At 47.8% G+C, this 27,872-nt stretch overlaps 1 long non-coding RNA gene across 1 annotated transcript; it reads left to right on the forward strand.

The window, feature by feature from the left end:
* Positions 1-12,092: 12,092 nt before the first annotated feature.
* On the forward strand, positions 12,093-14,703 carry LOC147366514 (uncharacterized). The gene is made up of 2 exons (XR_015132542.1): positions 12,093-12,211; positions 12,442-14,703. It is a non-coding gene; the product is annotated as an uncharacterized LOC147366514 (long non-coding RNA).
* Positions 14,704-27,872: the final 13,169 nt, after the last annotated feature.

Below are 27,872 nucleotides of genomic sequence, written 5' to 3' on the forward strand. Positions count from 1 at the left end.
TGATATAAAAGATGTTAGATGGTAGGTTTCTCATAGTTGGTTTTATTTTGTTGAGGGATTTTTATCACGAAAGGATTGAATTTTGTCAAATGCTTTATTTGAATCTATTCAGACAATCATATAATTATTTAAAAGAACCTAGAATCCCAGGGACGGGGAAGCCTGGTGGGCTGCCGTCTATGGGGTCGCACAGAGTCAGACACGACTGAAGCGATGCAGCAGCAGACATAAAAGGGTATCTACTGAGCTTACACAAAGCTCAATATCAGACTGAGCTCATCTGTGGCACAGAAGTCATGATACTTGCTTCCACTGGAGGTGGAAGGTGGACCTGACTGGAAATGGGCACAGGGAAACTGGGCGGTTTAGCAGAATTATCGTGTCTACTGATCTCAGGGACGATCACTCTCATGTGTCCATGTGTGTCCATTTCGCTGGGAAGAAACCCTTGGTCATGCAGTGTCATCTACTTTAGATATTAGGGGATTTAATTTTGAGCATTACTTTGCTAGTGTGTGAGATGAGTGCAATTGAGCCGTAGTTTGAGCATTCTTTGGCATTGCCTTTCCTTGGGATTGGAATGAAGACCAACATTTTCCAGTCCTGAGGCCATTGCTGAATTTTCCAAATTTGCTGGCATATTGAGTGGAGCACTTTCACAGCATCACCTTTTAGGACTTGAAATAGCTCAGCTGGAATTCCATCGCTTCCACTAGCTTTGTTTGTAGTGATGCTTCCTAAGGCCCACCTGACTTCGCACTCTCCATCGTGGTTACCTGGGTCATGAAGATCTCTTTTGTACAGTTCTTCTGTGTATTCTTGCCACCTCTTCTTAATATCTTCCGCTTCTGTTAGGTTCATACCATTTCTGTCCTTTTTCGAGCCCATCTTTGCATGAAATGTTCCCTTGGTATCTTTAATTTTCTTGAAGAGATCTCTAGTCTTTGCCATTCTATTGTTTTCCTCTATTTCTTTGCACTGATCGCTGAGGAAGGCTTTCTTATCTCTCCTTGCTATTCTTTGGAACTATGCATTCAGATGGACATATCTTTCCTTTTCTCCTTTGCCTTTCACTTCTCTTCTTTTCACAGCTATTTGTAAGGCCTTCCCAGACAGCCATTTTGCCTTTTTGCATTTCTTTTTCTTGGGGATGGTCTTGATCACTTCCTCCTGTACAATGTCATGAACCTCTGTCCATAGTTCTTCAGGCACTCTATCAGATCTAATCCCTAGAATCTATTTCTCATTTCCACTGTATAATCATAAGGGATTTGATTTAGGTCATATCTGAATGGTCTAGTGATTTCCTTACTTTCTTCAATTTAAGTCTGAATTTTGCAATAAGGAGTTCATGATCTGAGCCACAGTCAGCTCCAGGTCTTGTTTTTGCTGACTGAATAGAGCTTCTCCATCTTTGGCTGCAAACAACATAATCAATCTGATTTCAGTGTTGACCATCTGGTGATGTCCATGTGTAGAGTTGTATCTTGAGTTGTTGGAAGAGGGTGTTTGCTCTGAGCAGTGCATTCTCTTGGCAAAACTCTTTTAGCCTTTGCCCTGCTTCATTTTGTACTCCCAAGGCCAAATTAGCCTGTTACCCCAGGTATCTCTTGACTTTCTACTTTCGCATTCCAGTTGCCTATGATGAAAAGGACATCTTTTTTTGGTGTTAGTTCTAGAAGGTCTTGTAGGTCTTCATAGAACCATTCAACTTCAGCTTCTTTGGCATTAGTGGCTGGGACATGGTCTTGGATTACTGTGATATTGAATGGTTTACCTTGGAAACAAACAGAGATCATTTTGAGATTGCACCCAAGTACTGCATTTTGGACTCTTTTGTTGACTATAAGGGCTACTCCATTTCTTCTAAGGGATTCGTGACCACAGTATAGATATAATGGTCATCTGAGTTAAATTCGCCCATTCCAGACCATTTTAGTTTGCTGATTCCTAAAATGTCAGTGTTCACTCTTGCCATCTCCTGTTTGACCATTTCCAATTTACCTTGATTCGTGGACCTAACATTCCAGGTTCCTATGCAATATTGTTCTTTACAGCACTGGATTTTACTTCCATCACCAGTCACATCCACAACTGGGTGTTGTTTTCATTTGGGCTCCGTCTCGTCATTCTTTCTGGAATTACTTCTCCACTGATCTCCAGTAGCGTATTGGGCACCTACTGACCTGGAGAGTCCATCTTCCAGTGTCATATCTTTTAGCCTTTCATACTGTTCATGGAGTTCTCAAGGCAAGAACACTGAAGTGGTTTGCCATTCCCTTCTCCAGTGGACCATGTTTTGTCAGAACTCTCCACTGAACTGATGGGATTTAATAATCTATTATTTTGTTAAAATTTTTCGCACTTATGTTCCTGAATACAATTGGTCTGTATTTTCCTCTCTCTGTATATATATCATCTTCAGTTAGTTCTGATAGCAGTTCAGTTCGGTTCAGTAGCTCTGTCATGTAAGACTCTTTGTGACCCCATGGACTGCAGCACGCCAGGCTTCCCTGTCCATCAACAAGTCCCAGAACTTACTCAAACGCCTGTCCATTGAGTTGGTGATGCCATCCAACCATCTCATCCTCTGTCGTCCCCTTCTCCTCCTGCCTTCAATCTTTCCCAGCATCAGGGTCTTTTCTAATGAGTCAGTTCTTTGCATCAGGTGGCCAAAGTATTGGCGCTTCAGCTTCAGTCTCTTAAGAGTCTTCTCCAACACCACTGTTCAAAAGCATCAGTATCAAAAGTTTTGATATCAGAGTAATTTTAACCCCATAAAACAAGTTAAGAAGTATTTTCTCCTACTCTATTTCCTGATTTCTTTTTTTAAAGATTGGTATCACTAGACTGATTTCAGCCAAATTTGAGTAACAGATTCTGGATTTACCCTTTTGCCTGAGCCAGCCATAAAAAATTCACACCAACTATGCAAAAATGATTTTCAAAACACTAGGACCAGACAGCGAAGGCTGGTGATTGATGAGCAGCAGGTGACTGGTCTCAGAAGCTAGGCGGGATCCGCCTGGTTAGTGTTTGGACGGGAGACACGGAAAGCAACTGAGCTGAGGTCTGTGGTTGCTTTGGGTCTCTGCCTTGGATGTGTTTCTAAGTTGTGTCACAGGATCAAAACACCAGCCAAAACCTGCAAGACCGCTGGAGTTGAGGAGGCTGGGTTGACAGTTCGGTGAGACTAAGGCAACCAGAGTGCACAGGACTCAGTGCTGGAGATGAGAATGACAACATCAGAGAGAATCCGGAGATCCGCAGGGGTCCCGCTCGACAGGACTAGTGAGTGCGTGTGTACTAGGCCAGGGAGTGACCCACTCTAAAAGATTACAGGAAAACAGTGGCTGGAACTCACACCTCCCACCAGCCACACTGGAAAACTCGTTATTCATGGGGCGTTAGTTGCGGTAGTCAGGAATGTCTTGCATCAATAGTGGGAAATAATCATTCTTGGAATAAACACTGCTCTAGACTCACTTAATGAATCATAAAAGCAAGAGAAGAAAGGCTCAAACTGCTTGCAAGAAAATTAACTGCAACCCTGGACAAAGCTCAAGAATATTTACAGGAATTAAAAAATATATAACTCTCCATAAGATGCACTACACCTTGTCTGGTATTCAGTCAAAAATTACCAAGCCTGCAGAGCAGCAGAAAGGCCTGATGTGTGAGGAACGACACTATTAATCCATTAAAACCAGCCCACAATGGACACAGATGGTAGAATTATTAGAGAAGGACGCTGAAACAGTTACTGTAATAAAATTCAAATATCCAGGAATCTAATAGGAAACATAAAATATTCAAATTTTAAAAATTGGTAAATACAATGTCTGAAGTGAAAAATGCACTAAGTTGGATTAATGGCAGATTATATACCGACAGTAAAAAGATAAAGAACTTGAAGACTTAAAAACAGAAACTATTTCTCCCCCCTCAAAAAAGCGTGCACACACACACAGACAGAATAAAAGAATGAAAATCAAATGTAAAGAACATAAGTGAACTCTGAACAGAAGCACACCAACATACATGTAATTGGAGTCATCAAAAAAGAGGATGGGGGTAGAAACATTTTTAAGTACATAATGTCAAAAAATTTCCAAATTTAGTGACAACTATACACCCACAGATCCAAGAAGCTCAACAAACCCCAAGCACAACGATACATGCAGAAAATCACACTGATAATCAAAACCACAATGACAATCAAATTTCTCAAGACCAGTTAAAACGAGAAAGTCTTAACAGCCGACCAGGAATATGTACAGAGGAGTGAATGTAAGGATGACAACAAATTTCTCATCAGAAACAATATCTGAAAAAACGGTGGCTGAAAATCTCCCACATTTGATGAGAACATTAATTTGATAAAGTAAACTTAATTAATTTGATTAAAAGTATTAACACATTGAAGAGGCTAAACAGACTTTATTAGAAGAAAGATTCCAAATAACCCAACACCTACATTAAGAGGGCTTCCCTAACAGCTCAGTTGGTAAAGAATCTGCCTGCAAGGCAGGAGACCCTGGTTTGATTCCTGGGTCTGGAAGATGTGCTGCAGAAAGGAAAGGCTACCCACACTTGGGCTTCCCTGGTGGCTCAGATGGTAAAGAATCCACCTGTAATGTGGGAGACCTGGGTTTGATTCCTGGGTGGGGAAGACCCCCTGGAGAAAGGAAAGGCTACCCACTCTAGTATTCTGGCCTGGAGAATTTCATGGACTGTACAGTCCAAGGGGTCACAAAGAGTCAGACACTACTGAATGACTTTCACGTTCACTTTCTACATTAAGAAGCTAGAAAACTGAAAGCAAGCTTCAAGAAGGAAATAATAAAGATTAGCGTAACAAACTACCATGAGTTACTCCAGAAGAAATAGAAAGTCAGAATATACTAAACAAGCAAGGACAATATCAAGACCTTATTGTCAAAGGACAATAGCAAGAAAATAGGAGAGAACCCACACAATGGGAGGAAATATTGCTCACTTATCTGATAAGGGGCTAGTGTCCAGAATACATGAGAAAAACCTTCAATTCAACAACGAAAATAAAGAGACGCAGTGAAAATAGGGCAAAGTGTTTGTAAAGATATTTCTTCAAAAAAGATACACAAATGGCCAATGACCACATGAAAAGAGACTCACCATCTTTAGTCACTAAATGCACATCACAACTATGAGATAATATACCACTGCTGCTGCTGCTGCTGCTGCTGAGTCGCTTCAGTCGTGTCCGACTCTGTGCGACCCCATACATGGCAGCCCACTAGGCTCCCCGGTCCTAGGATGCCTATAATTAAAGAAAGAAAGTAACAAGTGTTGGCAAGGATGTGGAAAAATCAAAAGTCATACATTGCTGATGGGAATGTAAAATGATACAGCCACTTTCTAAAACAGTTGGACAGTTGCTCAGAAATTAAGCATAGATCTACCATATGACCAACAATTTCCCTCCTTGGTATAATCCCAAGAGAACAGAAGACAAATGGACAAACCCAGGCCTTCCCCCCTAGCACAGCTCCTCGAGGATAATGGTGATTCTCTGCAGCCTGGAGGGCAGCTTGCCACTTCCCTGTCCCGCAGCCTCTGGGGGTGGGTTGTGGGGGCGAGGTCCTTCTCTCTGACTCCCTCATCCTGGGCACCCGCTGAGCTTGGTGTGGGAAGGAAAGTCCTGGGCCTCCCTTCCTGATTCCAGCTTGGATGTCAAGGTGACGGCAGAAGGGATGACGGCAAGACCAGCTGAGCACACAGGGCCCTGGCTAGGAGCCCCTTCAGCTCTAGTACCTGTGAGCTGCAGAAAGAAGGCGTGTGACACGTAAGTGCTGCAGTGTTTGTGTAAGCGCATATGTAACATACACGCACACACACATACCAACAGCCGGAGCTGCAGGGAGCTGAGATGAAAGGTAATTTAAATGGTCTCCTCATACTTTTCTTGATGGACTAATTCATAGGATCACTACATATCTATTTCATGCTCAGAAAAAAAAAACGATGATTCCTCTGTTGAGCTACGAATGCTCCCAGGGGAAGAGTCCAGCACATGCACGCCACCTGAGCGGGGACCACGGGCTGGTCTTGGGACCACGCTTGCCGGCTGCCTCTGCCCCGTGGAAATGCCAGGGGCCTTGGTGCAAGTGCAGGGACCGTGGGACCCAATGGCCAGCAGTCTGGGACAGGTGACACAAGAGGCCGGGGTGACAGGCCAGTGGCTGGACAGGCTGGAGACCTCTGGGGGGAGGAAGGCTTCTGGGGAAAGTCCACTTGCAGGAGACCCACTTGCGTCTCACAGGCCATCATCCTGATCTTAAGGACTCTGACCTCACCAGAAGCACAGTTTACACAGATGACACGTCTGGGAAAAATTATAAAACCTTTTAACAAGAAGTGCAGAGTCTGATGCTTTAAATAAATGCAGAGTTCCAACTGAATGCAGCTAGCCTCACTTTTGAAAAGCTCCCAGTCGCCAGAACACAGGGATGTCAGAATTTTTACTCCAGACTTCTTTTCGAAGTTTTTCACAGGATTTTGCAGGACGTGGTGTGATTCACTAATGAGAAAACAGTTTTTCAAGATGAAGGTCATTTCTCTCGATTATCAAAATTCAGAGGAAATGTAGCAGCTATAGAGACCCATTTTAGGGGAAAAATTAGCATTGAAAGAAGAAAATAGTCTTCTTTTCTTGCCGCCACAGATCTCCTGCGATGGGTTAAACTTAAATCCCTTCATGAGAGAAGACTTTCAGGGAAAGAGTGAAGTGCGGTTTTGATAAGCTGCCACGCCCTTTCCCCGGTTAAAGCTGAAAGCCCAGCCGGGTGGCAGCAGTCAGAATGAGTCCTCTGGCCCGGGGAGGCCACGCTAGGCCTGCGTGGGACGGAGGCCGCGTGGGGAAGTGCACTGGGAAGCATCCCTCTGTCCGTGAGCTGTGTCTGGAGTGCTCCAGGGAGGAGGGTGCAGGGCCTCGCCCTCTGACGCCCCGACAGGGCCACGCCCTCCCTGACGCCCACAGCAGGGCCACGCCCCCCGACGCCCACGGCAGGGCCACGCCCTCCCTGACGCCCACAGCAGGGCCACGCCCCCCGACGCCCACGGCAGGGCCACACCCTCCCTGACGCCCACAGCAGGGCCACGCCCCCCGACGCCCACAGCAGGGCCACGCCCCCGACGCCCACGGCAGGGCCACACCCTCCCTGACGCCCCGACAGGGCCACGCCCTCCCTGACGCCCACAGCAGGGCCACGCCCCCCGACGCCCACGGCAAGGCCACGCCCTCCGACGCCCACGGCAGGGCCTGGGGAACGGCTAGGATGCCTTTCGCAGGGCTCAGAGACCTTCTCCATCACCCAGTTCTGTGCTCCACGTCCAGAAGGATGCTGGAAACAACCAAGACATCCTGAGCATGACGATTAAACAAACTCTGGGCACAGAAGTGAGGTTGAACTCGGCAGAATTCGTCACGCGCTTGGCCTTGGATGAACGTCGGTGTTTTCGTTGTAGGTTTGGAAAGCGCTTCACACCTAACACGCGCGGGTGGACGCAAAGGTCAGGGCTGGCCCGGAGGAGAGGACACAGCAGGACTCGCTCTGGTTACATGACTCGGAGCCGACGCTTTCTTTTGTGCATGTTTTCACGATTTCATCTCTCTTAATATCCACCAAGACACCACTCATGGTCATTTCATTTCTGAAAACTTTTGATATTTTGTGTGTTTACACTTTAAAATTACTTAATACTGTTTAATATTTAGTTTGAATAAACTACCCCATGTGAGTACTTGATCAAACAAAATACTTTAATATACAACATTTTTCACACATGGTTTCCACACCCTTTCCTAAAACTGGATACAAGAATTTTCAATATTAATGGGAAATTTTTGTTTTTCTTTTGGATTTGAATCTACTTAAGACCATGTGGTTTCTAAGATGAAAATCAGACTCAGTCTTTTGTTACTGCTGTTGTTGGGGGTGGGGGCTGAGAGAAAAGGCTGAAATGACTTCTTAGATGTTGAAGAGCCCTAATAAAACAATTTGATGAGCCAAGTGTAAATGCGTGGGAAACACATGGATTGCATTTTCTGTACAATACACAGGGGCTCCCTCATCAGGGGGAAACACTCGGCCAGGGCCTGAGCAGAAAACGTCTGAAGGGCTGGGAGACTTAATGATATGTGACTGGCCCAGGTTTGCTGAGCTGAGGTATAACACTAAGGCCTCTCTCTGCAAGCACTTACCTGACTTCCCTGGGAAAGGGTCAGTTGTTGGAACAATGCAAAGTGATTACATATAAGGAAAGTTTGAGCAAATTTAGGACCTGACTTGTAAGAGAATAAGAAAAAAGTATTAGTCGCTTAGTCACGTCTGACTCTTTGAGATCCCGTGGACTGTAGCCCACTAGGCTCCTCAGTCCATGGGATTCTCTAGGCAAGACTGCTGGAGTGGGTTGCCATGCTCTCCTCCAGTAGACTCTTTGATGTAAATTACAGAGAGAGATAACCCCTTAATCAAAAATGGACAGATTCTACCCTAAATGACTGGTTCCCTTTGAGTTTTTGAAACGGATGAAATCTTTAAAATGTAGGCAGAGAAAAAGCACTTTATGGTGAAAGCTAGTTACCTCGACTTCATGAATATGCGTATCCTTTCACCTGTTTCAAAAGGGATTTGAGCACAGCCCTAGTGTCTCCAGAAATTCCACCTTAGCAGCATCACCTTGTAGACAAGTGGTTAGCACGGGTTCTGAGAACCTGTCATACGTGTTTCGATGTGCACGGCCAGGTTTAATCAGATAAACGTGACTCTGTAGGACTGTAAGAGTTCTTTAAAGCCAGCCAGTCTCACATAGGACAGCAAAAGGACTTAACCTCCACAGCGTTGAAAAGCACGGTAGCGTCGTCGTTGGTTTTGAGGCTGACGGAGGCGATGCCAGCGGGAGATCTGACCCTGCCATGAGCAGAATGCCTGCCCTCGGCTTTCCGTCTTAGCAGCACCTGATCTCCGTTCACTCTTGCTGGCTAGGTGCTTCTTCGTGCTATAGGCCCACTAACTCGGTGCTTTCCTTCCCTCCCTGCCAGGAGCTGATCTCTGGCTTGTAGACTATCGTTCTGAGAACCAGTCTTTTTATGGGAAAGACTTTGAGTTTTCCTAACAACTCGGTGATCTGGAATGTTCCATTGTCTGGTCAACAGTGAGTATGGGGCCTGCAATCCAAACAAGCTCTGAACTACTTCATGGGAATCTGGGCTTCAAACTTATCTCTTGCTGAAGTTAAAAGCACGAGTCGTCTTCACACACGATGCTGCTGTCGATATCCTGTGAAGACTGGGAGACAGGATACCCAGTGGGGCATTTCGTTCTGAGAGGTGTTTGGATCCTACGCCCAGAGGGGAAGGCAAACTGATCTTCAGCATTCACATTTAGAGAAACAGCCGAGAAGAGGTCCGTGCCGTGTTTTCTTCTAATCTAGTTATTAAAGTTTCATTTCTGTAAGCTCAAGTCACCATGGTTGGCCATTTACTTTAAAATTCAGGCCTCGTTAGAATAGTGTGAAAGAAATGCAATCTGACATGTCAAAATAGTTCTTAAATTAATAGGATTAATTATATATAGATTAGGTGCTATATCATTATAAATCAAATCTAAATTATACACTAAAGTCACAGCTTTATGAATATCTGGCAATGTTTTTAAAGCACTGATATTTGAACTCAGGTATGATGCTTATACTTTCTTTTCATGTCAAATTTGGGATGAACATTAAAAAAAAAATCTTTGGCCCATATAAGCATTCCAAATACGGCCGTTATCCAAGTCTCCTCCGAAAATGCAGCAAATTAGAAATCTGGGATGTTTTATAAGAGTTCTAGCAGTTTCTGTTTCTAGTTAAGAAGTGAGTGGCAAGGGACTGGTCTCGTGATGTTCTTCTCCTGCTTCTGGTTCACTCGCTGATGGGTCCAGGAGGGCGGGAAGGCTCACGGAGGCATTTAGAAGCTTAAAAGCCAGCTTCGCGCAGACCAGTAGACGCCCCTGTGTTGGTGGATGGAGTGCGAGAGGCTCGCTGGGGCCGCGGCGTCGCCCAGCAGTCTGTCATCTACCCTGCATCCATTCTGTTCCCTTCCTGGTGTATCAGGATTCCTGCCAACTTCAGGCAAGGTTTCTGCCTCAGAGCAGCCACTGGGACTAAAACGCTTCTCCAGGCGGTCCCAGCCGATCCATCTGCATGCCTCTTGCTTGGTGCCACAGCTGACCACAGCTGTTTTGCCTGGGGGCCAGCTTTCCCAGTGGCCCATTAAGCGTCCTGATGACAGAGCCCTGCCCACAGCGGTGCTCAGTCTGCACAGAGGGAAGATTCCCTCATCCTTCCTTTCAGGACTTTTGCGTGAGAGAATGCAGCACAGAAGAGACGTACGGAAGACAATGAGCAGAAACCATTCAGGGACAGACCCAGAGGGAATCAGAAGCACAGGCTGACATCAGAGACAGCTGGCCAGAGGAGAAGAACAGGGACAAAACATGCATGGACCGTCACACGTGCAACGCTCGATTGAGGCCAAGTGTCTGGTTCCGAGGTGCTGTCCACTGGAGTCCCTGTGCTTATTGAACATCTACCATGTGCAAGACGCGGTGCCAGGACTGTCCCCGGGGACACTGATGTATGTGGGATGAGGCCCTGGGAGTGCGGATGCAGAAGCAGGGGCAGTGAGGTGGAGAGAGAGACCCAGGCCGCAGGCGAGGTTAAGGAGCAAGGCTGTGTCTCCCACCGTTCACTCCCAGGCTCTGACCCGCAGCCCTCATGGGAATCGCATTATCTCATTCACTTTAGCCAAGCTATTCAGAGGACTCGTTCTCACTTTCATACAGTTTATCCAGGTGTGACTCACACGTCATCACAATCGTCCAATTATAGAATACAATTCAAGGCTCTTCATTACATGCAAAGAGTTGTGTGACCGTTTTAGTCAATTTTAGACCATCATCATCACTACCAGAAGAAGCCCCATATTCTGTGGCTGCGGTCCCCCTCTCTGCTCCCCCTTTCTGCAGGCCAAAACAACCACTAAACCTTTGTGTGATCGCCCAGCTAGACCCTCTAGCACGAAACAGCCGTGCAGCAGACACACCTCTCCTGGTCCTGGTCTTCAGGAGAAGCACCCGGACTTCCACAGCAGGTAAACTGTTGCCTATGAGGCTTGCACGGCCGCCCTTATGAAGCTGAGGTTTTTTTCACACAATTCCCTGTTTTTTGAGGGTTTTTTTTTCAGTCATGAAAGAGTGTTGGATTTTTGTCTAAGGCTTCTTCTGCGCCTATTGCCATGATCATTTGGGGTGTTGTTTTTCTTATTCTATTGATATGATGTATTACATTAATTAACTTTCAGAGGTTGAACTAAACTTGTATTCCTGGAGTGGACCCTACTTGGTCATGGTATATGGTTCTTATATATTGCTGAATTCACCTTTCTAGTACTTTTTGTGTGTATTCTTACACCCATATTCATAAGGAATATTGACCAGCAGCTTTCTTTTGTGTGATGTCTTTGTCTGGTTTTGATTTCAGGGTAATATTGGCCTTAGGTAAAACCAGACCACTGCTCTCTCCTCTATATTTTGGAGGAGTTTGTATCAATTCTTCTTTAAATGTTCAGTACAAGCCAGCGGTGAGGCCTCTGAGCCTGGGCTTTTTTTTCTGGTTAGTTTTTATTACTATTAATTTAATCTCTTTGTTATAAGATTATTCAGATTTTCTATTTCCTCTTGAATAAGTTTTCTCAATTTTTTGTCTCTATAGATATTTGTCCATTTCATGTAAGTTATCTGATTTTTATGTATCACATGTTCACAGCCTCCCCTTGTTATTCCTTTTATTTCTGTACGATTGCTAGAAATGTTACCTCATTCATTCATGATTTTAGTAATTTAAGATATCTTTCTTTTTTTCTTAGTGTAGCTATAGGTTTGTTGATTTTGTTAAATTTTTTAACCTCAAACTTTTGGTTTTATTGATTTTTCTCTATTGTTTTCTATTCTCTATTTCGTTTATTTCCACCCTGATCTTTGTTATTTCTTTGTTTTGTGTGTTTTAGGGTTGCTGCTGCTGCTGCTGCTGCGTCGCTTCAGTCGTGTCGGACTCTGTGCGACCCCATAGACGGAGGCCCACAAGGCTCCCCGGTCCCTGGGACTCTCCAGGCAAGAACACTGGGGTGGGTTGCCATTTCCTTCTCTAATGCATGAAAGTGAAAAGTGAAAGTGAAGTCGCTCAGTTGTGTCCGACTCTAGCGACCCCATGGACTGCAGCCCACCAGGCTCCTCTGTCCATGGGACTCTCCAGGCAAAAGTACTGGAGTGGGGTGCCATTGCCCTCTCCGGTTTTAGGGTTAGTTCACTGTATTTTGTCCAGTGTCCTGTGGTGTAAGTCTTCTGTGTGTTCTAGGGTTAGTTCACTGAGTGAAAATCATGGCATCCGGTCCCATCACTTCATGGCAAATAGATGGTGAAACAATGGAAACAGTGGCAGACTTTATTTTCCTGGGCTCCAAAATCACTGCAGCTGGTGACTACAACCATGAAATTTAAAGACGCTTGCTCCTTGGAAGAAATCTATGACCAACCCAGACAACATATTGAAAAGCAGAGACATTACTTTGCTGACAAAGGTCCATCTAGTCAAAGCTGTGGTTTTTCCAGTAGTCATGTATGGATGTGAGAGTTGGAACATAAAGAAAGCTGAGTACTGAATAATTAATGCTTTTGAACTGTGGTGTTGCAGAAGACTCGTAAGAGTCCCTTGGACTGCAAGGAGATCCAACCAGTCCATCCTAAAGGAGATCAGGCCTGGGTGTTCATTGGAAGGACTGATGTTGAAGCTGAAACCAATACTTTGGCCACCTGACGTGAAGAGCTAACTCATTCGAAAAGACTCTGATGCTGGGAAAGATTGAGGGCAGGAGGAGAAGGGGATGACAGAGGATGAGATGGTTGGATGGCATCACCGACTTAATGGACATCAGTTTGGGTGGACTCCGGGAATTGGTGATGGACAGGGAGGCCTGGCGTGCTGCAGCTCATGAGGTCGCAAAGAGTCAGACATGACTGAGCGACTGAACTGAACTGAGAAACCCACATGAAGTGTCCACACCCACGGAAGCTGTAAGAGCATAAATGGAGCTTCAGGCTGCTGTGCTTTGGAGTGGTTTCCAGGCCTCAGCTTCCAGGAGGTCCTCCCCTTGCTCCCCAAGACTTCACCTCTCTGCTTCTCCAAGGCAGGCCCTTCTCACATCCTTTCTTAACGTTTCAGCTGGCTTTTATCAACATGCTGTTGTTTTCCTTACGCATGCCTTGACTCACTCTTGTCTGTTTCCATCTGATTTCTTACTGTGCCGTCAGTGTCTGGCTACTGTACAGGTTCAGTAAATACTAAATGCACAAGTGAATGAACGGGCAGAAGACTCGCAAACTCACCGTCTTACAAAGTTAGATCTTGTGAAAGGGTGGATGTTTAGTCAGAATTATGATTCAGAGGAGCCTGGATTACAGGAGAGGCTTCAGCCAGGAGGCCAGTGTTGGGAGTGACGACGGGGCAGCCCCGAGGCAGTTCAGAGCTGGGGGCTGGCCGCAACCACCCCCCAAAGGCTGGTGTTTGTCACATGCGGCTGGAGTCCTTCCATACCTGTGCGTTCCTGCAGACACAGGGGACCAGGGAAGGACAGCTCATTCTTTCCTCTCAACTTACTTCCGTTGTCAGACAGTTTCATGACTTGTCAGGAGCCGCGTGACAAGTGACAACGTGAGAAGCACGCGTGCGTGTATGTGAGAAACACGCGTGTGTGCACGTGTTCCGGTTCCTCCCGGCAACTTCGGAGCCCTTCGGTCGAGACGCGCAGGTCTAAGCAGCAGGCAGACTTTAGAGTCGCACGGGGGACCCTGGAGAGCCTGAACCAGCCATCCTGCTTTAGGTGATTCTTATTCTGAACGTCATTTCAGAGTCCACTTTGCGTTGCTCTTCTACAAACTTGGGATTGAGAGGAAATTCTATTTTTAGACCACAACAGGAGCTGAAGCTAAAACTGCAGTGCTTGGGCCACCTGATGGGAAGAGCTGACTCACTGGAAAAGACCCTGATGCTGGGAAAGATTGACAGTGGGAGGAGAAGGGGACAACAGAGGATGAGATGGCTGGATGGCATCACCGACTCAACGGACATGAGTTTGAGTGAACTCCGGGAGTTGGTGATGGACAGGGAGGCCTGGCGTGCTGCGGTTCATGGGGTTGCAAAGAGTCGGACACGACTGAGTGACTGAATTGAACTGAGGAGGAATGGAGTTGGTTGACAACCCAGGCAGGGAGGGTTAAGATTTCCCACCGAGCAGGATCACAGACATCCCGCGAGATAGGTCTGGTGAGAGCTCCAACGTCTTCCTGCACCAAGAGGCCTCAGGTTCACAGCTCAGTATCATCCGACAAAACCCTCATTTTCCAACAGACACCCCCTTTGTTATGATCAACACTGAAGTCTCCATCCGTTAACCTGGAAAATCGCTAAAACGGTACACATGAAAATTTGGTAGAGTTTTTGGTACTAAATCAGCAGCAGCTAGGACTTTGTTTCTCATGCAGTAAGAATTCTTTTCATTTTTTGGTTTTCCTCAACACTTCTATTTCTCCTTCTTAAAACTAAAATATGGTACCAAGAAAAGTTTCTGCTTTCCTCGTTCTTACTGATTATTGACGCAATGAGAGATTTCTAGAGATTTCTGCCTTTAATGGTTAGGTTTTGCCTGGAAAGCCTTGTCTGTCTGAGAGGGTCTTCCAGCCCAAGTTCTATCTTACACAGGCTTGCGGTTTTAGAATAAAGTGAAATAAATGAGAGCATCTCCAGAAAGCAACACTGAAGAATTAAAGCCTATGTGTGGATTAGTCGTCAGCTCAGTTTATGAGCCTTTCCCAGAAAATTGGATGTGGTGACAGGGCGAGAGAAGTAACACCACGCGAACCTCCAGGGTCTTAAATTACCTGAAGGAAAGAATCTCACCCCGGCCGAGAGCACAGAGCGAGAGCCGCGGCTGAATCGAAGGATTTAGGGGCTGGAGACCGAGCTGCCAAGCCAAAGTCTGTGCAGAGCCGCGCGGCCGGCTGGGCAGCGGTCAGCAGACAGAGCCGCTCTGTGTCTCCGCTGGCAGCACACCTGCGGTGGGGCTGGGCGCCGCCCTTCTCTGACCCCAGGCACCCTGGCAGGGCAGCCGCCGATGGCCCCAAGAGCCCTGAGGTTCCGTTGGGATCCGACTTCTGTCTCAGGCACGAGTGCAGCAGCAGGGGCCTGGCGTCGCGTGGACGGCGGCCCCGCGGATTCTCCGGGCTCCTGGAGCAAACGGCTGGCCGGGGGAGACTGGTGGAGCGTGGACCGGGGTGCAGGCCGTGTCCGTTTTCTTGGAAGAAGCCGCGGGGATTTGGAAGCAGCGTCTGGGCTCCTACTGTGTTGCACATGGCAGGATAAACATGGCCCCGAAAGAGTCTATTAGGGATAATGAATCATTCTCGCCCGAGATGGTTTCTGGAAGGGCTCCTATACCTTCACTGCAGGAGGAATTTCTAAATGCCTAGCAGAGGCACCATGCTTTTTTGTTTTTAAAACCGTTTAACAAGGACTGCTTCTTCAGAAAGCATTTTCTATCTAAATGCACTGATGGCTGGACCTCAAGAAATGATTTAAATGTTTTTCTCAAAAACAAGGCCAGCATTTTTCAATGCAACTGTTTTCGGGCAGAACACACTGTGCTTTTTGTGGACTGGGTCTTGATACTTACAGAGATTTTAAAAGAAAATATTTGGGCTGTGGTTTAAGAATCAAACAGTCTTAAGTATGTCAATAATGAGAGGCTGGAACTCTTCCTAAAAAAATATATACTGACTGCCGAATGCAGGGCCAGCGTCTGGAAGCCAGGCTGTGCCAAGGGCCAGCACCCTCACCCTGCTCTGCTGCATAGGCGGCCAGAGAGGTGGGCACGGGTGGGCTGGTCCATTGCGTGGCACCATCCCCAGAGCGTGGACACGGCCCTAAGGAAGAGCATCACCCTGATTCAGCTCTGTGTTGTCCGTGGAGTGAGCTCTGCCATTTCAGACTCTTCCTGTAGGGTGCTGAAAGTCATTCAGTCGTGTCCGACTCTTTGCAAACCCATGGACTCATCCATGGAATTCTCCAGGCCAGGATACTGTTGGGGGTAGCCTTTCCCTTCTCCAGGGGATCTTCCCAACCCAGGGATTGAACCCAGGTCTCCCGCACTGCAGGCAGATTCTTTACCAGCTGAGCCACCAGGGAAGCCCTCCGCAGAGTGCATGTGGGTTAAGACACCTTGCTATCTGAGAGGGACGATTCATTTTTCCTCCTAACCTGGTGGCCAAAACTGATGGATCCCTCTGCTGCGTCACCTCTCACGGGAGCCAGGCTGGCTGGTCTGGCCTCCTCCTGCTTCCAGGGCCAGGCCCGCGGCCGGCTGGCAGAATCGGCGATCTGACTTGGCTCCCCCGGGCCTCCCTTTTGTAGAGCCGCTTGCCCAAGGGTCAACCCCACCACTGGCACAAGGGTCAATCCCAGCTGCTGCTGGCCTTCTGGGTCTGGGGGGAGGGGCAGGCACCAGATCTGCAAACCTGCAGTATCTTCAGTTTAATCAGCATGTGGGGTGATTCAGACAGATCCATACACAACATTCCCACAAAACCGGGTTCTCCCACAAACGGGGACTTGGTGGCAGTTGGCGGCCCTCACTGGTGTCCGGGAGGAGGGTGTTTGGGGAAGTTTGGGGTCAGCTCGTGAGGGCATGACCCTCATTGTAGGAACAGCCTAGTGGCTAGGATGCTCAGGCCACAGATTTGTTACAAAAGATACCTCGTCTCGTTAATCTTCATAACTTACTTTTGAACCCTGGTTTCAGGATGGGTGAAATGAGATCTGAGTTCAGGGAGGTCACCTGTGATCTCCACAGGACGGGCCTGCTCACGAGGTGTCAGGAGGGGGAGGTGCCCACCTGGCCCGGGTGTCACCGTGGGCCTGCCATGTCCGCAAAGATGGCCTCGCTCCTGCTCAGCCTTGGGCCCAGCAAGCCTGCTCCGGTTCCGTCTCCAGACTCTTCAGTCCGCTCAGGACTCCAGTTCCTTCATCAGAACACGGGCACTTGGAGAGGCCGGGCCAGGGTCCCAGAGCCCCGCTTAGGGACATGCGTCAGCACGCAGTTCTGGGTTTCCCTTCTTTCCCTCCCTTTCTCAGGAAACCTTAGCAAGTCAAGGCGCAGACACAACTGTTCTGACTCTTCTTTATCTTTTGAGCCTTGCTTTCAGGATACAGATTTGACATTCAAATGTCAGGACTTGGCACATTTCCTTGTTAGGCTTGCTTCAAGAAAGGAACGTGTGTTGGGGGGCTGAGAGGAGGTGGGGTGCAGAGGAGGATGCATCGAGATGGATTTACCAGGGGGCCCCACACCTGGGTTCACAGATGCACGTCTGGGATAGATGTGAGTAACGGTTACACGCACGCTGCAAGGACAAAGAGCCTCATTTACGACTCTCGTGTGAGCAGAGCCTCTGAGACCAACAGCGAGGCAGGAAACCCAGGAAGCCAGGCCCTGGGACAGCAGCAACTCCGGGGAGGCCACAAGCAGCTCGTCAGCTCTGCTCCCCTGGGGTCGGCACGACCCGCTGGGTGAAGCCAGGCCTCACAGAGAACTGACCCCGTTCAGCCCAGGGGCAAGTGCAGAAAGGTGGGAGTCCCCTTGTTCCGCGACAAATTGAGATAATCATGCAAACCCCCACTGTGCTTAGCCTTCCCTGATACAGCAGTTGTTTTGGAACATATAATCGGCCAAATGACTCAATTTTCCACTTCAGCTTTATTTGTAGATAGATTTTAAGATAGGTTTCCAGTTTATACACCAATTCTCCTTGGAGAAGAGAAAAAACGGTGAAGTGTATTTTATGAAGAATACCAACTCCCAGCGACTTTGATGCGTGTGTGTATCAAAATAGAAAGCTAGTTATTTTTTTTGTCCTGCATTTTTAAAAACGAAAATCAATATTTATTCTTTATCAACATCCAGAAGTCAGCAAGTTGTGAAATTATGTACAAGTTGAGACTGACAACATTTACTTTCTATTAATAATATAAATAATATAAAACAAGGGAAGCCGAGTGTGTGAGTTGTACACCCGGATTTCAGCTCCAAACCTTCTGTTGTGCTGAGCAAAGTCAGCAGCCTAATTCCACAGATGGAGTGTACGATGCGGACAGGGTCTGATGCTGTGTCTTCAAGGGGGCAGGGAAAGCGGGAGGGTGTCACAGTCATGTCCAGACTCACAGGACGACTCATGTCTGCTCTTAGTACTAGGCTTTCCAAAACAAGGCTTGTATCATCTTTTGGTTTATGATATGGTTGTGACCAAGGAAAGCCAGTTTTTTTTTCTGATGTCACTGCATGACAAGTCTTAGGGTTCTGTTTTTTCCCTAGAATTCAAGCTCTACTTTTCTACTCTACTTCAAGATCGGAACTCATAAGTACATTTCTATTTACAAAATGGATCAGAACTTTCAAGAAACATAGATTCGGATATGTTGCCCCCGATACATGCTTAGTTGTGAGAGTAAACCTCTGAGGCAATGTTGTTCTGAGCCAGCCACTGCAAAGAACCAGGAGCTCAGTGGTCAGACAAGCCTGCTCACCTTGACCTCCCTGGACATGAGTCAGTAACAGGGCAGCGTCATCACACGGCAAGGCGAGGGCCCGCGGAGGAAAGGCACCTCGGAGAAGAAAGCAGGAAGGGAGAAGGACGTCTTCAAAGACAGACTTTCTACTCCGATTCTAGGATGTCATGACTCACATGCCTCCAAAGCAAGTTTTCCTGAAATTAATTCCAACCCCTTTGTAAGAGTCCCTTGGAGATCAAGCCAGTCAGTCCTCAAGGATATCAACTCTGAACATTCACTGGAAGGACTGATGCTAAAGCTGAAGCTCCAATACTTTGGTCATCTGATGCGAAGAGCCAAATCATTGGAAAAGACCCGGACGCTGGGAAAGATTGAGGGCAGGAGGAGAAGGGGGTGACAGAGGATGAGATGGTGGGATGGTGTCAGTGACTCGATGGATGTGAATTTGAGCAAACTCCTGGAGATAGTGGAGGACAGGGGAGCCTGGCGTGCTGCAGTCCCTGGGGTCACAAACAGTCAGACACAACTTAGCAACTGAACATCAGCAACCGGTGCAAGAGGCTCTCCCTGCTGATGGGCAGCTCCTCCCAGAATGGTCTGCAGTTCCAAACCAAAGTCTAGCATGCCTCTGCCACTCCGTGCCCCCACGGGCCTCTTCCAGGGAAACCCCTCACCCCCCTGCATTCACATTGCTGGGGAAACATCCCCTGATCTCACATGACTGGCCACCACCACAGAGAACAGGCACAGCAGACAGATATACGTGCTCTTTCTAGCATGAAAGGTTTATGCTCATAAACAGCATCTCCAGCATCTAGAAATGGTGTTGGCAGACAATATGAAAATGCACACTGGATTTAGAGAGAAGTCAATTAGAAAGTAACTAGGACTACAGCTGCTGCTGCTGCTCAGTCGCTTCAGTCGCGTCCGACTCTGTGACCCCACAGACAGCAGCCCACCAGGCTCCCCCGTCCCGGGGATTCTCCAGGCAAGAACTCTGGAGTGGGTTGCCATTTCCTTCTCCAATGCTTGAAAGTGAAAAGGGAAAGTGAAGTCGCTCAGTCGTGTCTGACTCTTCGAGACCCCATGGACTGCAGCCCAGCAGGCTCCTCCGTCCATGGGATTTTCCAGGCAAGAGTACTGGAGTGGGCTGCCATTGCCTTCCCCATAGGACTACAGAGCAGTCGTCAAAAAGTACAGGGGAAGACGAGATTAATTATGGCAATGGTAATTCACATGTAAACTGTGTTATGTGTAATTTAGGGGCTTCCCAGGTGGCCCGCTGGTAAAGAATCCCCCTGCCAATGCAAGAGATGCAAGAGACGTGGGTTCAATCCCTGGATCAGGAATATCCCCTTGAGTAGCAGATGGCAACCCACTCCAGTATTCTTGCCGGGGAAATCCCATGGACTGAGGAGCCTGGCGGGCTACAGTCAATGGGATCACAAAAAGTTGGACGTGACTGAGCGACTGAGCACCGCCAGCATGTATAATTCAACAAAGTATTCAGATGTGTCACTTAGAGACGTGTGCATTTTGCAAAGCACACGAGTGAAGATGGATCTGATGAGGCCACAGACTTGTCCACACAACACAACACGCGAAGCGAGTGTGGTTTCTTCATGTCTCCACTTCTCTGCTTTTCTCATGACCGGTCCTTCCAGTGTTGCAACAGATTCTTCAACAACCTCTCCTCAAGGACTCAGGCACATCAGTGATGCTTTAACTCCATTTTCCTCCTCGGAGTCTCCTTTCCCTAGTCCCCCTCCTGCTCTGAGGTGCCCTGGTCCTGCTGGACCAGCCCTTGGGGGCTGTGGAGAGCACTGCAGCTGAGAGGAAGCAGCGCCCATGCCCTGTGGTCCTGCCTGATGGGGACGTTGGTGTCAGAAGTGGGTTCAGCCACGGTGAGGATGGCAGGGAGTGGAACCCTGGGGAGAGGGCCTCACCCCACTTGTCAGGAGTTTCAGGGCCTCCAGTAACGGTGGTGATGGGAGGCAGTGCTTCCCACGGTCCCCAGGCTTCCTCATGGCCGGGCACTGTCAGCTGAGACTTCCCGGGGGAAGTGGAGGTTGGACAGAGAGAGCCCTGCAGACACAACCAGGGATCTTCCCAGGGATGGCGGGGCGCTGCCAGGGAGACCTGCGGGGAGGGGCGTGTGTGTGTGTGTGCCTGCATGTATGTGTGTGATGACGGAGGGGCTCTGGGTTTGGACAACGTCTACATGCTTATGGCATGAGTGTGAGTGTCAGTTTATTCAAAATCACACACTCAAAAAAATGATGACTCGGTTTATACAAGATTCCCTGTTACTAAGCTCTCTCACAATGCACACGCCACTGCTCTGGCGGCTCAGACCAGCTCCGGTTCCACAAGGTGGGACCAAGCAAAGGGGCCCACTCGGGATCTCGGGGCTGCTTGGGTGCTGATGACCGTGTGAGCTCCCTTGGCTCCCACATTCGTGCAGGCAGACGCCCAAGGACGTGGGGACCCCGGCTCCTCCTCCTCTCTGACCTTCTCCCAGCTGTGCTGTCACCATGTGCACACCAGACACGCCTACCGGGGCCTTTGCAAGCGGCCTTCCGGCCCCAGGTCATCTCCCCAAGGACAGCTGCACGACCATCTGCACACTCCTCGTGGGTGCCCGCTCCTGCTGCTCACCCGCATGCGGCCTCCCGGGCCTCGTGCTCACCCTGAGATGCCAGCCCCGCCCCAGGGCCCTGCCGCCCTTCTTGGCCTCAGTGTCTCTTCCGTCCTGATCACCAGCGCTGTGCTGCTAATTCCGCTCTCCCTGTCCAAACACAAAACAAACACCCTTGGCTTGTGGCACTGGCATTTCCTTCCACAAACGCTGTCCCCGGAAGGCATGCTTGTTCCACCCTTTGCTGCGCCGTCACCGATGCCCGCGTGGGGAGAACCTTGCTGGTCTGCCGTCCTGAGCGGGGACACCAGCCGCAGCTGCCCGTTGCCCCGACACGTCTCTCTGAGCTCATAGGTCCATGGGGCGGGTCTCTGGGGCTGCTTTGTGTCCTCCTGGGTCCCCCGGGTCCACGACACAGCCTTTGTGAAACGGGCGCCTGATAAACACCGGCGGCTGAGCCGTGTGGGAGGCCTGCCGCTTGCCTTGGCCCCGAGGCAGCAACTCAGTCCACGTTTCCGTGAAGTCTGGAAGACGGTGCAGGAGAAAACGCCTGCTCTGTGGCTGTTCCACCCGTGAAGGCAACACCCATCACTGAAGGAGAACCCGCAGCGTCACCTTGGCCTCAACATGGTCGCTCACCACACTGATAATCGAGGAACGACAAAGCGTTAGTGACGAGGCTACTGACTCGTCTAAACGTGGCTCGACGCACTCAGGATCCCAAGACAGTGACATTTATGGTAATACCTTCAGAGCACAAACCAAAAAAGTGGACAGCTCTTCATATATACAGACATGCTTTTCATATATGAAGGAATTATTATATTTCACTTGGAAGAACAGAAAGGAATCACTCGAGAAATTGTACTGAGAAAATATGGCTATTTATGCAAAAATAAAATCTGTTTTTAATGCCATTCTTCAAGATAAATCCCAGCCCAAGACGAAAAACCTTTAAAGAACTGGACACAAAAGTGGGAGAATAATCATCATAAAATATTCACAAAAACTGAAGTTAAAATGGCTAAAAAAAACCCCAAAATTCATAGCAAAATGTGCAGAAAAATGTAACCTAATACTGTGTATACTTATGAAGTTAGCAAATAATTGAAAATTATATTCCTCCTGGCTAGTGTGAGTACATGTGTGTGTGTGTGGGGGGGTGTGTGTGTGTGTGTATGGATGTGTGTGGTGAGACAGGTACTTCATTTTTTCAGCAGAAAACTTATTAACATACTCTTTCTGGAAAATAATTTTGCAATATGTGTCCATTTTCATTAAAAAAGCCATGTGCTTTGATCTAATGGCTTCTAGGAAGCTATCCAAATGAAATACCAATAAATGAAGAAAAATATGTTGATTCACTCAGATGTACGTTACAACATTATTTCTCATAGAGCTAATTTTGAAAGAATATGAATGCCTAAATTGGAAGACTATTATATAAACTTTACTATAGCCATATTATAGAAGAGTGTAAATATTAAAGCTGATGTGTACAAAGAAACTCTAACATTGTAGAAACATCCTTGTGAATATATTAGCAAGTGAAAGTTTAGATAGAGAACAGCAGTATCACTTCCCTTACAATGTTGAACCTCACCAGATGTTCACAGCCATCCTAGCAGAGTCGTGGAACTGACAAGCAATCCTCATTTTCTTCTTCATTTCTGTTCGGTTTCCTATGAAGAGCACTTGTTATGATTTTACTCAGAAAAGCTGTTTAATATCCATAATTAGAAAGCAGTGAGTCTATGTCCCTGAGGGTGGGGCTCTGAGGGGCCCCCCACGTCCTCCTCTGCGCCTTTTCTACAAATGTCTTAGTGACCGTCGTGGGCTGGGTGATGTCCCTGCCACACCCCAGAATCTGGCCAGGTTAGAGACTGGGTCTTTATGGTGGTGATTAGGTTAAAACGCGCCATCAGAGTGGGCCTTGTTCCAGCAGGACCGGCGTCCTCATAGGTGGAGGATCTCAGGACACACACACGGATGCCCGCATGAGGACAAGGCGGGGAGATGGCCGTGTGCACGCCCAGGAGAGAGGCCTCGGGGAGCTGACCTGCTGACCCCCAGATCGTGGCTGTCCAGCCTCCGACTCTGAGTGAGAAACGTGTGCTGGTGAAGCCTGTGGTGTGCGGTGTCTGTCATGACACCCGAGTTACATTTCTGGAACGGCGACCTCCGTGGGCAGATGCTTCTGACATCAACAGCATGACCTGACCACTGTCTGGAAGGCATTCCTCTTTTAGGGGGGTGGTCTCTTGAATAAAACTGTGTAAGTTGACACATGTGTGTGAGGCTAACAATGTTGAAGGTGGATATTAATTTTCACCGTCCTGGGCTGGAGAAACAGTGTGGAACGGCCAAAGGGATGAATCGCAAGCACCAGACTGACATCCGTGGAGTATTTGCTTTCACTCTTGGGAAAAGGGGAAACACAGACCCGGCTGCAGCAAGAACAGGCCCTGAAGGCGCCGCGCCGGGAACACAGAGGGGAGACCTGCGGGCAGGCAACGGGGCAGCTGCCGCCAGAAATCTCCGGCCGCGAGGTGACGGCCCTGAAATGCGGCCTGTGGGGAAGAAGGGCCTCCCCAGGGCAAGGTGTGGGGCCATGAGCCGCTGGAGTCCTTTCCAGGAGCCAGGGACAGCACACAGCCAGTCCACTGTGGCTTGAGGGATGGAGCTTGTCTCTGTGACTCTGACCCTCCCTGAAGGCGTGAGTCACCGCCGCGGGGCAGCGTCTGGCAGTTCACCCCCTCGCCCTTTCTCCCCCTCCCTCACCCCATCATCCAAACTTCCAAACACAGGGACCGGGGAACACGACACACCAGTAACCCCCGCAGACCCAGCAGGTGGCTACGAAGAATGCTCACGGGAGGCTGGTTATTCCAACATCCCGCCCATCGCCCCACCCACCCCTGGATTATCTTGTAGCACATCCCAGAAATCCTTTGATTGGCCCTGATGCTGTGGCCTTGAGCAGGTGAAGTGAGCAGCAAACCAACGAGCTTCTCCAAGGCAACCACCTGATCAGTGCCAGGTGGCGCTTTGGGCTCTGACACCCGACTTCTCACTCGCCTTCTGGAAAAGGTGACGGCAGGTGGCTTAGCATGAGTGCACTTGAGCTGGTGTTCAGAGGTTGAGGGTCTTTCTCAAATGGAGGAACTTCTTTTAGGGAGCTTACGATGTGTATGATTGATGGTGTTCTGAAGATACAAATGCAGGCATGACAGACAGATGGATAGATACACAGGTAGTGTGTGTGTTCACTCTCAGCTGTGTTCAACGTTTTGCGACCCCATGGACTGTAGCCCACCAGGCTCCTCTGCCCGTGGGATTTCCCAGGCAAGAGTACTGGAGTCAGTTGTCATTTCCTCCTGCAAGGGGTCTTCCTGACCCAGGGATCAAGCCTGGGTCTCCTGAATTGCAGGGAGATTCTTTACCCACTGAGCCATCAGGGCAGATACATAGATAGGTAGACAGATAATCGGAAGACGATAGGAAGATGGTAGATAAATTGACAGGTGGGTAGAGATAGGTTCTAAGAACCTGTGTGTACATCTTTGTACTAAACTCCGGCTGCTCTCTATAAAATATTCTTCAACTTTAAAACAATAAACATACAGTCGATGAGCTCATTTTTGGATTTGGTGCTAACTAAAATCCATTGATTTCTAAAATGCTTTCAATGTGCAGCGTTTACTAATGCCTTTATGATGCAGGTATAGACCTGCAGCCCACATGGACTGCAGCCTGGCGTGCTGCAGCCCGTGGGGTCGCAAGGAGTTGGACACGACTGAGCAACAAAACAACAGACTGGCATGTTTAAATTTGTTTTTTACAAATCACCCAAAAAGTGAAAGTGAAAGTTGTTCAGTCCTGTCCGACTCTTTGTGACCCCATGGACTACGGCCTGCCAGGCTCCTCTGTCCATGGAATTCTCCAGGCAAGAACACTGGAGTAGGTTGCCCTTCCCTTCTCCAGGGGATCTTCCCAACCCAGAGATCGAACCCGGGTCTCACACATAGCAGGCAGATTCTTTACTATCTGAGCCACCTACGTCAATCAATCGAACCCTCAAGATGAGGCTGTTCTAACAGATTCCTAGTGATTCCTCCTGTCTCTCACTTGGCCCAGCCCTCCTGTATGCACACACAGATACCTCGTAAAGAGGGGGATTTTATCATGACAGCCTGCTCAGGCTTTCGATGAGGGTGAAGGCAAACACAGACGGGAGGGGCCCCTGCAGATGGACACCCGGCTGGGGCTGGCCCTGCCTCTCTCCGACCCTGAGGACCTCTCTCCCTCTGACACCCCGGTCACACTGCCTTTATTCCACACGTGGCACTCACGGCTTGACGTTTTAACAGCGTGTCCTGGAAGCTGAATCTTAACTCTTGGTTAGATTGCAGACCTCTTGGTATCAGAGATAATACATCGTTCTTTTACTTCTCTGCAACAGTTGATGTACGCAATGAACACATGTGGTTCATCTGCTGTAACTAGTTAGTGGACTAGTAAATGGGACCCTAACGCATGATGACAGCACTAAGAATGCTCAAACACTGGAGCTCACGACGGCTTTGAGAAGAGTGAGCAAATGGTTAGACGAGAAGGGCAGATGACCCCAGAGATGGCCACAGAGAAGGGCGAGGCTGGATTACAGAAGCCTTCCCGGAAGAACCGGCGTCTCTCCTGCGATGGGATTTTGATAATCGGAGAAAGTTCAGAGTTTTATTTCAATCAATAAGAATAAACGTGTGGTATCCTGAGGAAAAGGCAAATGATCTGTTCTGCTCTACAGGGATGGCTGGATTTCTAACAAGGCTTAATTCATCAAAAGCATAGTTTAATGAGATAAAAGGAGCTAGATTCAGAGAATGTATGATAGGCAATCACAAAGTAATTTTTCCTCCAAGTATTTTAGCAACAATTTTTAAAATATTAGAAGTAGGTTTAAGCTGCATGGACCACACTGAAGTAATATTTGTTGATACAAATGAACAAAATCCTAAAAACATCTCCTGTCATTTAACTCACATGTTCAGGTGCTCTGGATTCTGCTATTTTTTACCTTGACCTTGACAACGTTTTGTGGAAGAATCCATAGACTCCAGTGATGAACCGTGAAGAGGAGAACCAGATGGGATCAGAGCAGAACCTACAGACCAGATCAGCACCGAGCCTGGATGTGCACTGGGAGCTCTCACTGCTGTGCAGCCTCTCATACATTTCTGCACTAACTTCAGTGTGAATACCTTAAGGACAAAGAAACAAACACAAATCTTACCCTTAAAAAATAGCTTAAATATTGTATAAAGGATAAGATCGGCCTTCCATCCTGGCCTTCCAGCTTCCTGGCTTAAAATTCAGCATTCAGAAATGAAGGTCAGGGCATCTAGTCCCATCACTTCATGGCAAATAGATGGGGAAACAATGGAAACAGTGACAGACTTTATTTTCTTGGGCTCCAGAATCACTGCAGATGGTGACTGCAGCCATGAAATCAAAAGACCCTTGCTCCTTGGAAGAAAAGTTATGACCAACTTAGCATATTAAAAAGCAGAGACATTACTTTGCCAACAAAGGTCCATCTAGTCAAGGCTATGGTTTTTTCCAGTAGTCATTTGTGCATGACTTTATAGTCCAACTCTCAAGTTGGACTATAAAGAAAGCTGAGCACTGAAGAATTGATGCTTTTTAACTGTGGTTTGGATAAGACTCTTGAGAGTCCCTTGGACTACAAAAAGATCCACCCAGTCAATCCTAAAAGAAATCAGTCCTGAATACTCATTGGAAGGGCTGATGCTGAAGCAGAAACTCCAATACTTTGGCCACCTGATGAGAAATGACTCATTGGAAAAGACCTTGATGCTGGGAAAGACTGAAGGCGGGAGGAGAAGGGGATGACAAAGGATGAGATGGCTGGATGGCATCACCAACTCCATGGACATGAGTTTGAGTAAGCTCCGGGAGTTGGTGATGGACAGGGAGGCCTGGCATGCTGCAGTCCGTGGGGTCACAAAGAGTCAGACATGACTGGACGACTGAACAGAACTGAACTGATGAGACTTTCAAAACAATATCATCTTCTCAAAAATAATAATGTTAATCTGGCATCCCTGAAGGTTGGGAGAAGAAAAGAAAAAAGTTAAAGTTAACTCTATGAAAGCTCAAAATGGCTGTTTTACTTAAGAATCATAACTAAGATCATTCAGGGTTTTGGGTAGAGGTGGGGTCTGTTTCAAAAACTTGCCCTATCACATTTCAGGATGTAATTGAATTGAAATAACAAAGACACGTGTGAATTCAAATGCTAAAATCAGATTATTAATCTTTTGTCTTACCTAAATATGCTTCATTTTTTGATTAGTAAACAATTTAGGACAACTCTTAAAATGGATTTCTTTCTAGCTATTTTGGGGTTTGTTTTAGGGTTTAGTATTTCCCTATAAGAAAAACTATAGTTTACATTTTGCTTTGCTGGTTTAATAGTTATTCATGCGCAAAGCACAAAAACATGCCTCAAAAC

This window comes from Bos grunniens, chromosome 9 (genome assembly GCF_055505025.1).
Source record: "Bos grunniens cultivar Pamir isolate PY7600 chromosome 9, Bosgru_T2T1.0, whole genome shotgun sequence".
NCBI lineage: Eukaryota > Metazoa > Chordata > Mammalia > Artiodactyla > Bovidae > Bos > Bos grunniens.